The sequence below is a fragment of the Ochlerotatus camptorhynchus genome, unplaced genomic scaffold, assembly GCF_037179485.1.
Source record: "Ochlerotatus camptorhynchus isolate MF236.1 unplaced genomic scaffold, CSIRO-AGI_Acam_v1.1 ptg000007l, whole genome shotgun sequence".
Classification (NCBI taxonomy): domain Eukaryota; kingdom Metazoa; phylum Arthropoda; class Insecta; order Diptera; family Culicidae; genus Ochlerotatus; species Ochlerotatus camptorhynchus.
This window is the reverse complement of record NW_027040499.1, coordinates 3,457,457-3,469,898: the sequence shown is the minus strand read 5'-3', so window position 1 is coordinate 3,469,898 and position 12,442 is coordinate 3,457,457. Positions and strand designations below refer to the sequence as shown.

Below are 12,442 nucleotides of genomic sequence, written 5' to 3'. Positions count from 1 at the left end.
GTGTGTTGACCACTCGTCTTTCAACGCTTGGGAAAATAAAAGGTTAAAGGCGTCATGCTTATGAAATTCATATGTGTTGTTCATAAGTCGACCCTTATGAAATTCTTAAGTCTATTTGCCTCAGTGTAAGATTATCAATCTCTTAAACAATTAAAAACTATTTAATTTGACGTTTGGCTGAAAAACGATTTTTGCAAAGTTGTAGCTGATAAAAATTCCCATAAGAATAGCAATAGAATTTGCTAACAGTACAATATGTAAAATGGCTCGAAGACAATGAACAAAAAGTTTGGTTTTCCCATTGTAATTTCCATATAAACTTCAAATGGTTTGTGCCAAGTCAGTTTCTTATCAAATGAGTTTAAACATTCGGAGGCTAATCAGGACCCGATTTGAAACCGTTTGAACACTGTGGAGCGAAAATTTCAAATTTTCCATCAGTTTAATATTGGGGGTGTAATTTCAAAAAAACCAAAATCTACCGCGTTACGAAAAGTGGTCAGGTGAATCAAAACAAACATTGTGTAGTACTAGAATTATGACTAGAATGGGGTAAGTTAATCGATTTGCTTGGGACCAATAGGCTAGGCAAGCAAGCAAGCAGTGAACCAATTTAAAATCGTTAGTTTCCACCGGTTGATATAACCAACCCCTAATAAACGGGTACCATACACTAACGATATCATAGATGGTGTGAGCATCCCACATAAAGTTGGGATGATATCCCGAATTGGTGGTTAGGCGCTTCTTATGGTTATTGTTTATGCGGGACAATCAATACGAAACTAACGATTTTAAATTGGCTCACCACTTTAGTAGCCTATTGGTCCCAAGCAAACGATTAACGTACCCTATTCTAGTTGAAATTCTATTACTACACTATGTTTGTTTTGATTCGCTATGAAAGTTTGACAGATAACATCAGGGGTGTGTGGATTCATGCAGAACATGCAGGGGTGAGTGAAATAGCTTGGGACTGCTTGGGACCGTTGTTCTGGTACTGAGTGAGCCAAAAATAATAATGATTTTCTTTGGGACCCAGTGGTCTTAGAGTTACCTCTATGTTATAACTCTCCAGTCTGGACAGCGTTTAAGACCAAAGGTGAATACTAAAATGAAACTGTCGGAAGAAAAACTTTATATTTTAGTGTCCTCTTTCACGGTCCCTTTCATCCAATGAATACTCCCCGTATTCAAGGTAATTTTGTGATTTTGCTGCCCCCTCGGCAGAGATGAAATTTAGCGCTCATTTTTATCAAAACAATCACACCAAAATCAGAGATGTCCCATCTTTTAATTACTCGATTAACAACTAATCGATTATTTTTTTGTCGCTGTGCTGCCATTTTTCCACCAATGAGAGTGCAGCACATGTTTGAAACGATCGGTGATGATCCTCTGGAGATGTTAATGCTTATATCGGCATGATATAACCGATAACAAATATTTTACTTTTCGGTTCATTAATCGATTAATCGATTATTCGAATGAAAATCGGCCATCACTAGAAGAATGTGAAACGTCATTTAAAATATAAGGACCGTACATAAATAATGATACAATTTGAAAGGGACCGGGGCTAATAACAAATTACGTCCCCACGGTAACTGAAGTAAACACGAGTGTTCACCGGTTGTTATAACCATACACTGATAACATTGTTTATATTTCGTTTATGTGCCACACACATAGATTTTTGCAATGTGATACATAAATTGCTTTCAATCGACATTCATTGAATTTGATGTGTGGTCACACATAAACATTATGGCTAGTGAAAGATGGATTTAATTTGTCTATTCATACTTTTTTTTGTCGATTATTTTGAAATTTTCGGATTTTATTTTTTAACAGGATGATATAATACTCGAAATTCAAAAAATTACCATATATTTTCCCGCATAAACGCAAACCATCACTTGACCTTACCGATAATGGTTATAAATTGTTTATAATCCCTCCTAAACTTTAACTGAAATGGTTTTGGAACCTTACATGAACGTTTGTGTGATAAAGTTTTAACCTTATGTATTATGGTTTTTAGGAAGCGGACCTTACAAATAATGGGTCGTTAAGAACCATTACCATTCCAAATTCTTGTTTTCTCCATACATTTTCGGAAAGAGAACTATATTAGAACGTTTTTACTTATGGTTTGAGAACATTAATGATTATGGTTATGGTAGTCAGTAAGGTCCATTAATCGTTTTGTATTATCGCTCAACTTTACGTGGAATATATCGCGAACTGATAATTATTAATTTACAGGCAACCAATTCGCGATATATTCCACATAAAGTTGATCGATGTTACAAAACCATTCATGAGCCTTACTGACTACCATAACCATAAACATTAATGTTCTCAAACCATAAGTAAAAACGTTCTAATATAGTTCTCTTTCCGAAAATGTATGGAGAAAACAAGAATTTGAAATGGTAATGGTTCTTAACAAACCCATTATTTGTAAGGTCCGCTTCCTAAAAACCATAATACATAAGGTTAAAACTTTATCACACAAACGTGATAAACGTCATGTTTAAATAGAAATCTAAAATTGATTACTTCAGTGCTAACATTTGAAAACGGCACAAAAGCCATTTGTAAACAAATGGTTTGTGGGCCCTTTACTCGCTACCCAAAGAACGCCCACGCAAACCAACAGCATCGTCAGGAAGGGGAAAATTTCCCCTACCCGATGTTGCTGTTGTGTCGCGTGGGTGTACTTCAAGTAGTGAGTAAAGAGCCCACAAACCATTTGTTTACAAATGGCTTTTGTGCCGTTTTCAAATGTTAGCACTGACTTATTAATCATAGCGATGGGTATACGAAGCTTAATAAAAAAAGCATAAATTTTATTCTATTTCCGATTAGCTATATTTTTGAGTGTAGGTCTGTGCAATGTGCCGAAACGCGGTGATTTGCAACACCACCATTGCCGTGCAAAACAACAAGGGTGTTTGAGGATTATGCTACTCACACAAGTCAACATGTGCCATGTACACGGTATTCATCTGTTTTCATCCGGATAATTTCAAAGCTGCATGGAAATCAAATCACTAATACATCTAGGATTTACTATTTTCAGCGTGACAGCTGTCAGACATACTTCACAAGTTATGTTTACTGGGATTATTTCCTCATCAACATATAGAAAGGGCGAAACTGTTTTTGTAAGCAATAGCTTCAGCAGTTTATTTCTCGCGAATAAAAGTTCACACATGTAAACTAACAAAAATATCAAGTATGGTGATGCCTTCTCTAAACTAGGTTTGGTTAGTTTGCTAGAGTACGCTTTTATTATCGAAAAATCAGTAGTTGAAGTCTTTTTTTTACAAAAGTAGTTTGGCCCCAATGAAATGGTGGCATCGATTTATGTTTCGAAAACGTCGCAGTTGTCAAAGTTCGTCATCGTCGCATTCGCGATCGCGAGATAGTGGATGTGCTTGAGAGTTAGCAGCTGTGTTTGGTTCAGAGTTGAAGAAAATCGTTCCGTTCCGTCGGTTGTAGAGAGTTTTTTCGTCAGTTTTTAAGTGGCACAGTCCATTACTATTTGTGTAGGAATCGATTTCGATTTGGTGAAAATTCGGCGCTTAACATTGTGCGAAAAGTAGAAATCGGTAAAATCGTGTTGTGTGTCTGGAGGTGCTGCTGGTGCGTATCTCGTGGGCCAATTCAATAAGGTAATGTTGATAATCTCCGTTAACCAGGGAAAAAAACCCTCGCTGGGTTGAAGTTAATGCACGTTCCTACCTGCTGGTAATTTTCATAACTCTGATCGAAGTTCAGTTCCGCATATATCCGTGCGGAATCAAATGTTGATGACTGCAACGAGTGTTCAATCGTTATAAATTATGACGTAATTGTTGCCAGCAGTCGGAACGGTGCGACGACGGGAGGAATGAATCGTATTTCCACTGTGGAATTTGTGTCTCGCGGGAAGTATTCAACTGGAATTAAGGTCAACCGTTCTGTTTCTCCATCCCAAGAGGACTTTGGTACCCTTCACTATCGAATGCCGTCACCCGAGGCTGGATCACTTGCGATGTTTGTTTTGCTGACGCTGCAATGAATATTCGAATAATAATTTAAAAAAAATATACGTGTAAGATTGATGAATCATTTTGCTTGGTTTGTCTTGGGGCGTTCGTAAATTCATAACGATGATTGCAAGTCGAGGAGAATCACGCCACCCAACGAACAACGACGATGCAATTGTGTGGAAAATATGAATAGGAAATAAATAGGAAATTGCAGAATGCAACCCGTACATACGAATTTACGCTTGTTACGCTGTTTCGCGACGCACATATGCATTGTCTGTCTGTAGAAGTTTGCCAGTGTCAGAACGGAACGATGGCCTGTTTTTGTGTTTTCCTTTTTGATTCTGCGCTCAGCGCTCAAAATCGATACCCGACCGTATGCAGTATGGCAAGAAAGTGCGGAAAATGCAATGCGTAAAAGTGCTCCAAGGATTGGAGTGGAATGCCTGTCAAATGTGCAAAGCACTGATACATAACGTATTGCGTCATGTGGATTGTGTGCAATATAAACATTAAGTTTCGAATAATCTTCCACTGCCTATAAAACGCCTACAACACAGCGGGTTTATCACGCACGTGAATCGATGAAACAATACCCAGACTCGATGCTCGCTTGTTCTCGTTTGGTAAAGTGCCATCCGGGTGCCGGCCGACCTTGCAGCGCTAGCTAACGAACGAGGGAGCACCGCGTGAGTGTCAGAAGAAGCAAACCGAGAATCATACGAGGTTTGATTTTGGAACTATATCGTTCGTAGCGCCCTTCCTCCGCTCCGTCGCATAATTTAAAACGGAAGCGACAGAGAGACGGCATGCTGAGAACAAACATAATATCCGTTCTTTATACCGGTTCTCGTTTATTATCTCTTAGTGCTTTGTACCTACATGGAAATTTAGTGTTCGATTGCGTTGGTGTGCTGGATTTGCGGAAGGTATCTACCACTGGGAGGGTGTGAATATTTAATAGGGGTACAATTGGATCAATTTCTGACCTGTCTTCTGCTTATGAAATTATAACAGTCCCATGACAAGCCACCGGAAAAAAAGCCTTGAATTTCGATTGCAAATCGAGAAAAATACTTCGTCGTCTATTCGAAAAACAAATACCCAAGAGAATCGACATTTTGAGAGGGTACAGGGAATTATGAGGATAATCCCAAGGCCGTCTCGAAAAAAGTTTTTAAAGAATTTTAAGGAGAATTCCAAGTGAATTTTTGGAAGAATTTAGACGAGAACCTTAAGGCAGTCCTGAGGTGAATGGCATGGGAATTCTAAGCTGTACGCTAGCGCCAGGTAGTGAGAGAGAGAGAGAGTTCTGATTTATTATAACCACCATCCGAGCTGAAGACAGTACCTTTTTATATGGTCAGGATCACGAGATACAGCTTATATAGAACGAACTAGTGAACTAGTATGACCACCATCCGAAAGGACTTGGTCACCTGAACAACTTTGCTCAAGATGGCAACTTGGACCCAAATTTCATATATTATCGCGCCCATCATAATTAATGTGAAAGTGAAGCGCCTCTAGTGGCGTAGTTCCCAATTGAACCTTTATCCAATTGCACAAGTTTGTTCATCTAACCCAGGTCAACAACTTTGTCGAAGACAGTACAGCTTTATATATTTAAACTAATGAGATAATCCACCACAGCCCCTATTAGTGAAAATCCCATAAGCTGTGGGTATCCTTATTCGCGGTTCCTTATTCACGCTCCTTATTAACCAGGAATAAGGATTCCTGATTATAATTGCCACCTCCTTTTGATGAAAACAGTGCACGCCTTTTTAATAGAAACTAAACGATCGATTCAACTTCTGGCTCAGTCGGTAAAGGCACAGCTACAAAGCAAGACCATGCTGGAGGTGGCTGGGTTCGATTCCCGGTCCGGTCTAGGAATTTTTCGGGTTGGAAAATTTCTCGACTTCCCTGGGCATAGAGTATGATTGTACTTGCCACACAATTATACTAATGCAAAAATGGTACAGGCATCAAAAGCTCTCAATTAATAACTGTGGAAGTGCATCTAGAACACTAAGTTGAGAGCACGCAATAAGCTAATATGCCATACGCAATAAGCTTGAAATGCGAGGAAGAAGAAGATGGTGAATAAAAGATCGTCAAAAAGAGCGTTGTGAACGCCAACTGTGGTGGTGCTCATCAAGGCTCCGACAGAAAGTGCTCCAAATGCGAGGACTTTAAACGCATCCGAAAATAGGCGGCAACCAACAATCAACCAGGACGCAAGAAGTACAAAACCCGGGCATTCACGACGGAGGATTACCCGCCTCTTCATGCTCCTTAGCAAAGGCAAGAAAATTCGCGGGTGCTAGCCCCCCCCCATCAAGAAGCTTCCGGTTATAAGACTACTTTATAAGCCCCGGAAACGCTGAGTTCCTGAAGGGAACCCCCGAAAACCCCAAGCTGCTGGTCTTGACCAACGGCAGCTTCCAAGGTGGGCACTCAAGACCCTTGTAGGTTCCGGGTCTCAGGGCGTTTAGGCGTGGGAGACTTTTCGGTGGGCGCCGATAGCAACGGTGCAGGTGAGACTTTGGGGTGACTATGGTCCAGAGGACGCCGTCCCTGCTGGTAGTGGCTTCGGAAGTGGAGATGAACGTGATGGCGGCCACTACATGGGCCGAGGCAATGGCCACGACCAGGGCGATCTCTTGATGCTAGTAGAATTTCGCCGGAAAGGGGGTACTCGGTGACGCAGTGACCAGTGGTATTTCTCGTCCGTACCTCGGTAGCGACCCACACAAAGGCGGTGGCTCAGACCACGGCGTGCTGGCCGGCGGGGGCGCCACTGGACAGGGCTTGACTATAGTAATAGCTAAGACAATGGTGGCGGCGACGGAGGCTGACGTGTACGTGGATAACTGGTCGCCTACGGCCAGAAGTTCACTCCGTGATCACTTATCTGTAGCTGGATTCCAACTGCCTTTGCTCCGTTGTCGTTCGATTCCATCCACCCACCACTAGCACTCACTGATTAGCTGTTCGGTCACTCTTCTGATCTCAGCCGCCCGCGCCCTAATACAAACATTCTTACTCTTCCGTGTCATTTAATTTTTAAGTCAGCAATGTTACCCGCCGGTAACATGGTGATTTTGCTGGACAAAGATCTCCAACCACCTGGGTTCTGGAGACAACCAATAGAGTAAAACAACAACCCCGGTCTGTTATCAGCAGATGAACTGATGGAAATTTTCGTCAACGTGACCGGTGCTCTACGTAAGGGCCGAAAATAAGCCCGAGCAGATCCAAGTCCCATCCAGTATGGCGTCTAAACCGCTTACTATCGTCATCTGGAATGCTTGTGCTGTAAGAGCAAAAAATATTGAGCTTGCCGACTTCCTCCGCAAGCATAGCATCTACGTGGACCTTCTAACCGAGATCCACCTAAAGTCCGGCGACAGCTTCTGGTTGTCTGATTATCCGGCTTGCTCGCACCAGCTTCAGGGGGGTTGTTGCGGTCGACATCAAGAAAGGAATCAAGTTCTGCACTCTGCTTCACATCCGCACTTCTATCGGTTGACAGAGGCATCGACGAAGATCCGCCGCTTGACACCGTAGATGACATCAACCGGGCGATGGAAGGACTCCAACAGGCCATATTCGTGACTGACGACGCATGTGTTCGATAAGTTCCTGTGAGGGGTAAGTTTGTTGCTATTGATTCCCACACCCAATTACTGATTCGCTTGAGAAATGTTCGTAGACGCCAGTTTCAGAGGACTGGAGATCTGAACAAAATACGCGAAATGGCCAATCTGAACAGACTCACTCCGAAATGAAAGTTTCGGGCGTGTTGTGCAGAACCTGAACGACCACTCCAGACCATTCTGAAAGGTAGCCAAGGTCTTGAAAACTCATCCCAAACCCGTTCCACCTCTCAGAGTCGAAAATGATGAGGATCGGCTTTTAATCACCGCACAGAAGAAAGCCTCGTAGCCTAGTCAGTAAAGGCACGGTATTACCAAGCCGGAGGCGGCGGGTTCGATTCCCGGTCCGGTCGAGGGAATCTTTCGGGTTGGAAATTTTCTCGACTTCCCTGGAGTATCATTGTGCTTGCAACACAATATACAAATTCATGCATTGGTAATTGGCATCGAAAGCTCTCAATTAATAACCGTGGAAGTGCATTTAGAACACTAAGTTAAGAGCACGCAATAAGCTAATATGCTGCGCTAAGCAATAAGCTTGAAATGCGAACAAGAAGAAGAAGACAGGAGAAAGCAAATGCGATCGGCGAGCATTTCGCTTCATCGCATTTGCTTGGCTCGACTATTCAAAGTCCGCTCGAAGATCAGGTTGCACAATGCGTTCAAAACCTAGATGCCACCTCTTGTGTCGTGCCTCCGACGGATATGATTATAGCACAACAGATTTGCTCAGCGCTGAAATACACTAAGAACATGATGGCTCCCGGGTTTGACAAGCATATTCAACTTGATCTTGAAGAGACTCAGCCTGAAAGTGCAGTCTCTTTTAACAGCTATCTTCAACAGATGCTTGGAACTGCAGTACTTTCCAAACGTCTGGAAGGTAGCAAAAATTATACCAATCCGCAAACCCGGTAAGGGTCCAACATTGTCCTCGAGCTACAGACCAATCAGCCTCCTTTCAGCGCTGAGCAAATTGTTCGAGAAACTCATGCTCAATCGTTTGCTCAAGTTTGTCGAGGAAAATAACATTTTCCTTCCGGAACAGTTTGGGTTCAGAAAGGAACACTCCACCAATCACCAGCTAGTACGGGTGATGAATAACATCCGTAGTCTTTTTTTCAATTCCAAAGAAATCTGATGTAGGATTGGAAAATAAAACAATAATTTACAAATTTCAAATTAACTGAAGATGAAAAGACACATCTGTGTCACTTGTGAATTCAAGTATGTTAACCACACAAATACAAGAAATAAATATAATTTAAAGACAAAAATAAAATAAAAGCGTTGTGAGCGGACATAGAAAGCGGAACACTTTTTCCCTTTTCCGATTCATCTGAGATGCTCAAAAACTTTATCTACTATTGAAAAATTTAATTCTGTAATGTTTTTGCAAGGATCCTGCTGGTGTTCAGGAATATTAAATTGGAAAATTAGAATAGTGCCTTAGTGGTTATGATCTTCCGCATTTTGTGTGTGAGGTACACAGCTAAAAAAAAGTAGTGTAAATTTCCGTTACTATGATGCACATAAATGGAGCGTCATAAATCATACAAATTTACATTATAAATCGTGTAAATTTATGAGACATGTCATGCAATGTTCCATATATTGTATGCAATTTACCACCTTTGTTTGCAACATTTCTTGCAAGCTGCTAGTTTACGTGAAAAGGAAGTTTACATGCTTGAATGTTTGCATGCATGGATGTTTACATCACTATTAAAATTCAGATTTTTTTAGTGTGTACAAATCAGTTCAGATCTGTGGAAAATCGTAAAATAAGCAAATTACCGATGGAAATTGGCAATGAAAAATGCCGTCATTTGCGTTGTGAAAAATCTTTTTTCTGATGTAAACAAACGGTTTGGTTGACGTTTCCTCTCGAACTCGCCAGGCGCCCTCTACATTGGTGGTGCATTGAAAAGGCCTATTGCAAGACTTTTCATCAAATTAAAAACCAGCATAGAGTTTAAATTTCAACTGAATAAAAGTACCCGGAATTAGGTGCACTGTTGAGTGGAATTACAAACATCGCTCAAATCAGTGCGCAGAATTAAATGCAACATCACAACATTTTGAGAGGCAGATTTTGAAATTTTGGTACTGATTTTCATAAATTTTATATTTTTGAATGACATTAATATAAACAATCTATCAAATGATATATTTGGTGGTACATTTTCTCTTCTTCTCAAGTTTCTGTAGAAATAAAGTCTTTACTCTCACGTTACACGAAACGAAACTCAATTATTTTATTCATGTGATTCACTTATACATTTTTGCCAAAACAACAGCCTTATACTTTCCATAAGACATACTACATAGGTCCTATAAGAATGCATAAAAGGTATGTGTGACCGCTTATACATTTCAATTGACACATGATCTTCATTAACTTTTTGCAAGGCGTCTGCTTATTAGTTGACTTATACATTTTATGAATAATCAGCAATAGAAAGTTGCCAAAAGGTATAAGGAGAATTCTATCCGTGTAGGTGCGTCGAATAACCCACCTCCACGGTATATTCCGCAAAGGCGATGATTATTGCACGCTGCAAGACGCCAAATGTCCGTGCTACATGCTGCTACCCACTGCAGTGTTCTGGCCGGAACCATGGGGTTGGTCACTCCGCACAGTGTGTCAAAATGCAGATGGGCACACCTGGGCACTTTGATTGGCACACATGGTTAGAAATGTTCATGATATTTAATGTTACTGGCAGCACTGTACTATATCTGCGCTTACTCTGTACATGTGCCAAAATGTTAATCATTGTTGTTGACGCAATCCAATTTTGGGTTTCATAACTGCAACCGTGAATTTCCGGTGAATTTCTTCCATGGATTCCTCACAGCGCACATATTTTCATAACATTAGCTAAAAACCGGTCAAAAGTCAACGCGGTATGCTTGGGGGATGAGCTAGGTCATCAAGGCGATGACCGTTGCCAAGTACAACTGTAATCTGGGGGTGATTCTGGAATTCTTGCGGATAGTGCTGTAGTCGCTACCGGAAGACTTCGAGATCGGAGAACCTCCACTCAAGACGATCGAACTGTTCAAGGATCTGGTGCAGAAGGCTTAGGTGTTTCAGAACAGGTTGATCGAAGTTGGGAAGGGTGTGGCATCGTTCCGAAAGCTGATTGAAGAGATGACCATGAAGGGACTTCTACTGGTCATAATGCCGAATCGGAATGTGATTAGTGAGTTGGTTAGTGGGGAGAGCGAGACCCTGAAGGAGGAAATAAGGGAACGTTGAAGACGTTGGTAGTTCAATTTGGGAAGGGGAGATTCGTGACGGAGCTGAAATCACAGCCGAACGAGGTTAAGTGGAATTGTAAGATGTTGATTGGTCAGTTGTTGGGTGAGCTCCTGAAAGTCGACATCGGTGAGTTGGTTAAAGGATAGGTTTAGCTCTCGGAAACGACCCTGGTAACCCAGTGCTGGAAATAAAATATTTATATGCTTGGCTGAGAAGAAGTCCGAACGCAGGATCGGTGTCCATACAAAGTCCACCATCTGGCCGTAGTTGTTTTATCAGTGTTCGTTTACCATGTTTGATTCCGTAACGCTTGACCACTTCGTTGATCAGCCAACCGACATTGAGCTCGATGATTCGTTCCTCAACGTAACTGACATCGATGATCACTTGGACCATGTTCTGAGGTAGAATCACTGCCGGCACTGCTTTTTGCCAGAGACATCATACTTCTCTCCATTTGTCCGATCGTTGGACTGTCTGATCGTGTAGACATATTAAACCCCACCTCCACCAGAGAAGTCTGATTCCGGTTGAAACTCCCACTAGAACGCTGGCGACGCATCTGTGACTGAGTCGATGGCATTCTGGAGTAACTCCTCCCGGAAGCGTTCATCAGAATCTGAAGAGCATCTGGACCAGTTTCCTCTGATGATGCACACTCGCTTCGTCTACTTACCACCGTCGCCTGTGGTTCATCCGAGTCCACATCATACTCCAATCCAGTAGAAGTTATTGTCCTGTCGGAAATTGGAAGTGCCTCTCCGGAGAACGTTCTCGCTCGAAGCTTCGATTCGGTGGCCGAGGCCGTTGCTTACTAGGTTCATTGTAGTCCTTTTCCGAAGGAATTTGGGAGCAACGAACCGAGAGTAACGACAGTTAGGATCTGGGATAGGATTCCACTGCTTGTTGTTTTGTTTCGCAAAATAAAAAATGTGAACTGTCAAATTAACCGGGTTGCCAAACATACCATCACACAAACATTCAGTCTGATGACTTGGCACTGCCGGCACACTGAACAAAACTCGGCCATTAAAGGTCTTATCTTAAGGTCTCACGAAAGTGGTAAATTCTCGAAAAGAACCGAAACCTGCAATGTGACATTTCAAAAAACATGATTTTTCAAACCTCGTCGTATTTGGAGATTTTCATTGAAGACGTTAACAAACGTTAACGTCATCAACAACCCTGATTAAAGATCATTTTCATTTCGTGATAGTGACGTCAGCTGTTATGTATGCTATGTATTTATGTGTACTGCAAGATTAAATCACAGACAAACAGACGTAAGTCTTGAAATAAATGTTCCTTACAAATATCGTCACGGAACTCATTAACGACATATCGCGAGTTATTCGCGGAACAAAACATGCTTGCCAAGTCTCAAACATCAGTTAGTGTAGTGGTAAGCGTGTTTGCCTCTTACCCCAAAAGGCCTGGGTTCAATCCCAGTCGGTACTTCCGGGATT

General features: G+C 41.7%; 1 protein-coding gene across 1 annotated transcript in view; it reads left to right on the top strand.

The window, feature by feature from the left end:
• The first annotated feature begins 3,435 nt into the window (after positions 1-3,435).
• Positions 3,436-12,442, top strand: part of LOC135697683 (choline-phosphate cytidylyltransferase B-like) — a 95,363-nt gene continuing 86,356 nt past the window's right edge. The window contains exon 1 of the mRNA XM_065217462.1: positions 3,436-3,683. The gene's annotated coding sequence lies outside the window, so the exon portion shown is untranslated. The remainder of the gene's footprint in view (positions 3,684-12,442) is intronic.